Genomic DNA, 6,141 nt, shown 5'->3' with positions numbered 1-6,141 from the left:
GGTGTGTGTGTATGTGTGAGTGTATAGAGGTGTGTGTAAGTGTATAGAGGTGTGTGTGTAGGTGTGTGTGAGTGTATAGAGGTGTGTGTGTGTAGGTGTGTGTGAGTGTGTGTGAGTGTATAGAGGTGTGTAGGTGTGTGTGAGTGTATAGAAGTGTGTGTGCAGGTGTGTGTGTAAGTGTATAGAGGTGTGTGTGTAGGTGTGTGAGTGTATAGAGGTGTGTGTGTAGGTGTGAGTGTATAGAGGTGTGTGTGTAGGTGTGTGTAAGTGTATAGAGGTGTGTGTGTAGGTGTGTGTAAGTGTAAAGAGGTGTGTGAGTGTGTAGTGGTGGTGTTGACGTGCGCCGACAGTGATGGATTACGGGGCGGCGCGGGGTGCGGGGTTGGGCACGCATGTGGGCGTGGTGTGGACGCGCGCGCCGGGAGTGAGTGAGTACGGGGCGGCGTAGGGGATTGTGCGCGCTGACACGAGGTGAGAAAAGGGGATCGTGGGCAGCGCGCAGTGATTGGTCAAATGGGATGGGTGCTCTCAGCGACGTCCGCAGGATGGACATAAAAGAGGACGCGCGGGAGCACTCGTGGTTGTTGTTAACCAGTTGAAGATTGAAGACGGAATTGAACAAGTAGTGCCCTGAGACCCCTAGTCCCGCTGTCCTTGTTAGGACCGGGGCCCTGTGTGGCTCGGAGGCGAGAGACTGTGGGACCCATGGTCCGACGCCCATGTGGGTCGGGACTGTGGGACCCAGAGTCGAGACGGACACCCCGGCTGGGTGTGTCCCGAGAGGCTACGGGGCGTAAGAGCCCGTGTTGGTGTAGCCAGGAGAACCGTGTGGGTTAGGCTGGTGTTAGCCACCCGTGTAACTAAGTGGGTGTTGGTCACCCGAGTAACTATAGCTGGTGTTAGTCACCCGTGTAACTATAGTTGGTGAAATAATAGAGTATGCTACCCGTGAAGTCGTCTCCCGCCGAGTTACTACATTACAACTGGCGTCAGAAGTAAACCTGTCTTAAAAAAAAAGAATGGATACTAGGAAGACTACCCGTACCCACGAGCGAGATCGGGAAGACGACGGCGTACCGGAGACACAAACCTCGGAAGGAGAGGACGAGGAGTTGCCGCCGATGCAGCACTTCGCGGTGATGGCCGACGCTCCGCTCGCCTCCGACACCAGCCTACAGGACGCACACTCCCGCCTGGCGGAGTTGCTGCTCGCCGCCGCTGCAATTTTGGCGGGCGGAGGGACGGCTGTGGGGTTGGAGGAGGGAGCGCGGCTGGAGGGATCCCGCCAGAAGGCGCTTCGCGCCAAAACTTTTGAAGTTGGCGCCGTTTTTGAGGATCCGCCATCGGTTGGCGGGAAGCGCGGACACCACGTGGGCGAAGATCTCCACTCAGCGCAGCCCGCGTCATCGGCGCGTGCCAGAGCTCTCCATCATGCGCCTGCAGACGGAGCCGACATTTTCTATAACCACAGCGGCGCGCGGGAAAATCGTTCCTCGGAGGACGACGACCGGGTCTTCCAGCAACGATTGCCCGCGCTGACGGCGTTCAAGGCAGACGGGGGCGACTGGGGAGCCTTCCAACGAAGGTTCCTCGCACATCAAGAAATGTCGGGGTGGTCCGACACCACTGCCCTACGCGCGCTGCCAGCGACGCTCGACGACGACGCGCTTGCAGCCTTCACATCTGCCCCAAGGTCGTCTCGCTCAACGCTCCAGGCCGCGCTACATCTAATGGCTAAGGTGTTCGGCCCGCCCTCGACCTGTCGCCACCATTTCTACGAACGGCGCAAGGTGGTTGGAGAAACAACGCTCGCCTATCGCACGGCGCTGCTCGCCCTGGCGGACGCAGCTTTTCCCTGCATGGACAAGGAGGGGAAGGACACCATGGTGACGGAGCAGCTGCTGGCGTTGGCTCACGACCTGGGAGTCCCCATCAATACGGCGGACGAAATGGACATCTGCTCCCTGGGGATTGCCACGAGTATTCACGCATACAAAGTCCTCAAGCGCAAGCGGACGGTCATCTGCGCATCGGCGGGGATCGCGGCACCTGCCGCCACGGTCGCCGAGCCTCAGCCTGCTGCGGCTCGGGAGGAGGCCTTCACCGTATCAAGACCGGGGGAGTGGAGAACGGGAGGACGTTCGCCCACACGTTCATCCCGCAAGCTGGAGCAACCGAAACCTACGACGTCCCTCGTCGTCTGCTACAACTGCGGCCTTTGGGGTCACGTCGCGTCCGGGTGCCGGGCTCCGCGTCAGCGCACCACGGGACCATGTCCGGAAGACGACCAGGGTCACAAGTCGTCCCAGCGAAACCCGGCAAGTCGCGGCACCTCACACGCTCGGTCCACATACACGGCACACTCGGGTCGCCGCTTCGCGGTGGGGGGACCGCGTATGGGTACCGGGGATTCGGTTCGGCGAGGGGGGTTCGTACACGGCCCGAAAGCAGTCGAATGGTCCGAATTGGCCCACAGGATGGTGGCTGCGTCGGCCGGGTCGTCCGTGGTAACGGGGTTTATTTACGGGGTTGAGGTCCGGGTGCTTGTGGACACGGGTGCATCAGCCATTATCATTTCGGACCTTATTTATAACATCCTTCCCGTCCAATGTCGACCCCTTTTGCCGGTGGACGTACCATTTTACGCGGCGAACGGGGGATCCTTGGGGATCATCGGCCAGATTCGGGCGACTATTTGTATTGGCGATATCAAATTGGCGGGTCCTATTTTTGTATCATCATCGCTGGCAGTTCCTTGTTTACTAGGTACGGACTTTCTGGCTAAAATGCCCATCAAAATTCTCATAGATCAGGCCTGCATTGAGCTTCCATCGGGACGGCGGGTTGCATTTTTGACGAGTCCTACTAAAATACGCACGGTTTGTGCGACGGTGCAGGCGCTGGCAACTCAGACTGTACGGGTACCCCCGGGATCGCAAATGTTGGTACCTCTTCGATTGAGGAAACCCCTCGGGGTGGATGCGGGGGGACAGGGAGTTCTGTTGGGGCCGTCAAACAGAGCTGTTGGGGGCCTCGGCTTAGCGGTGGCTCAGACCATGGTGCGGGCGGACAGTGAGCCGTTCGTTATGGTCCTGAATACGGGGTCGCGGCCAGCCGTAATTACATAGGGAACAGTGCTGGCTCATGCGGCGCCGCTGCCCGTCGAGGAACAGCTCGTTGCTCACGCGAATTCGAGGGTCGATACGCATCCTCAAATTGAGGAGGGGACAGAGTGGTTGGACTCGTTGTGTGCTGGGTCTAGTAACTTGTCTAGTGTGCAGTTGGGTGCGTTTAGGTGCTTGCTACTCGAATTCGCTGACGTGTTTAGCAGACACAAGTATGATATTGGCTGCACAGACCTGTTGCGCCACCACATAGCGACGGGGGACGCGGCCCCTATTCGACAGAATCCCTTCCGGCTCAGCCCAGCCGAGAAGGAGCATGTGCAGTCAGCGGTTAATGACATGTTGGCGGCCGACATCATTTCGCCCTCTTCCAGTCCGTGGGGTGCTCCCATCGTCCTTGTTAAAAAACAGGACGGGTCCTTGCGGTTCTGTGTCGATTTCCGCCGCCTAAACAAAATCTCAATGGCCGACGCGTATCCGCTCCCCAGGATGGATGAGTCGCTGGATGCCTTGGCGGGAGCACAGTTTTTTTCGACGCTTGATCTGCTTTCGGGATTTTGGCAATTGCCCCTCGATGACGAATCGAAACCAAAAACCGCTTTCCGGACACCGGGAGGCCTATTTGAATTCAACCGATTGCCCATGGGCTTACATTCCGCTCCCGCCACGTTCCAGAGGCTCATGGAATTGGTTTTGTCAGGACTCCAATGGGACACCTGTTTGATTTACCTCGATGATATCATCGTTTTCAGCCGGACTTTTGAGGAGCACCTCCAGCGACTGAGGGCGGTGTTCCTCAGGATGCGTTCCGCTAAACTTAAATTTAAACCGGCAAAATGTTACCTGCTTCGGGAATCGGTCAGGTACTTGGGCCATATCGTTAGCCGTTCAGGGATCTCGACAGACCCTGCTAAGACGCACTGCGTCAGCTCATGGCCAACGCCAACCTCGGTCACTGAAGTCCGCAGCTTCATAGGATTCGCCTCCTACTACCGTCGTTTTGTCAAACAATTTGCCACCATAGCCAGGCCCCTGCACGCTCTGACGGCTAAGGGTGTGAGATTTCACTGGGGGCCGGAAGAGGAGGCTGCCTTCTGCTCCCTTCGTGACGCCTTGGTGCGGGCTCCCCCCTTGTGTTACCCCGATTTCACGCAACCGTTTCTGCTCGACACGGATGCCAGTAACACGGGTATCGGGGGAGTGCTCTCACAGGTGGTCGGGGGGGTCGAACGGGTGGTCACCTACGGTAGTAGAGTTTTGTCACCTGCGGAACAACGCTACTGCGTAACACGTCGTGAATTGCTGGCGATTGTTTTTTTTATACAGCAGTTCAGTCCGTATCTTTACGGCCGTCCTTTTGTAGTTCGTACGGACCATGCGGCTCTCCAATACGCTATGCGGGTGGCGCAACCCTCCGGCCAATTGTCCCGATGGTTGGAGGTCCTTCAGGACTACCAATTCACAACGATTTACCGTAAGGGATTGCGCCACTCGAATGCGGATGCCTTGTCGCGATTGCCGCCGCGCACGGAATGCGCATGTCTGCTGGGATCGGCGCGGTGTAAACCCCCTGTCGCCGCCCCCGCGGAAGTTTTGCTCGCCGCCACTGACACTACGGGGGTCGACGCTCCCACGGGGACGGACTCGTTACTAGCGTTGCCTCTCATCGAGTGGGGCCGTCTCCAAATGTCCGACAGCTCCCTACTCACGCTACGTCGGAAGGTTGACGCTCCCGGATGGGGGGAAACGCGGGTCGGTTCCTGGGTGTGCAGACAGGGCCTCTTTATGAAGTGGGACAACATGTCTCGGCGTCACGCGCTCGTTGTGCCATTTGCTATGCGGGGTAGGGTCGTTCTGGCTGCTCATGAACGACTCATGCATCTGGGTTTTCACAAAACGCTTGCCCTAATCCAGCGAGACTATTATTGGCCGGGGATGGGCAACGACGTGGCGAACATCCTTAAGGGATGTGTAGAGTGCGCCCAAAGAAAACCGCCACCGATAGCGGCTAATCCACCGCTGCAATCCATTCAGGTTTCACGCACAAACGAACTGGTTGCGCTCGACATCTTGGGGCCTTTTCCCGCTACACCTAGGGGTAATAAGTACCTGCTGGTTGGCGTAGAGTACTTCACCCGTTGGCCCATGGCGTGGCCACTCGCCAACCAGTCGGCTGCGGCAGTGGCGGACGCCTTTGTCCAGGGCTATGTTTTGGACAAGGGCGCCCCCGAACGCTTGCTGACGGACCAAGGGAAAACATTTTCGAGTGTTTTGTTGCGCAAGGTGTGCGACCTGTTGGGTACAAAGAAAGTGCGTACCTCCCCGTACCACCCGCAGACTGACGGAATGGTTGAACGTCTGAACAGGACCATTACTTCTATGCTGTGCCAACAGGTCTGCAACGATCAGGTTGATTGGGACTTACAGGTACCTGGGGTACTCGCGGCCTATCGAATGGCCCCTCATGCGGCGACGGGGTTTTCCCCATTTTTTCTCATGTATGGGCGGGAGGCCGATCCGGCCATGGACGTCCAACTGGAGATTTCCCAGCCACGCGAAAAATCTAAATTGGCAGACCTGTTGTATGTGTCAGGTTATGAAATTTTGATGAAAATAATAAAAATTAATAATTTTCCGAAAAATGCGCAAATCGCATTAATTATGTTAATGTGTGTATTAACATGCATAAATTATGATAATGCGTGTAATTATATGCATAAATTATGATAATCGCTGAGATAATCGTAGTAATTTATGCGGATGCTTGCGATTATGTTACTGTGAGCAGTTATGATAATTAGGCTCAGCTTCGTTTATCCAGAGTTATATCAATCAGGATAACACGATTATCATCGATTAAACGTTTACCGATTATCTTAGTGTGTGTTATGATATTTTAGGTCTCCATTTTCACATCTCATCGCAGGATACAGTTATCAAGAATAAGATAGTTTTGCATGGACTTGGAAAGAAGCACTCGAACAGTTGGTGTTAAGCAATTTTATTCTAAACAAGC

This window comes from Lampetra fluviatilis, chromosome 30 (genome assembly GCF_964198595.1).
Source record: "Lampetra fluviatilis chromosome 30, kcLamFluv1.1, whole genome shotgun sequence".
NCBI classification, from domain to species: Eukaryota; Metazoa; Chordata; class Hyperoartia; order Petromyzontiformes; family Petromyzontidae; genus Lampetra; species Lampetra fluviatilis.
The sequence above is the reverse complement of the archived record's forward strand: the minus strand, read 5'-3'. Positions refer to the sequence as shown.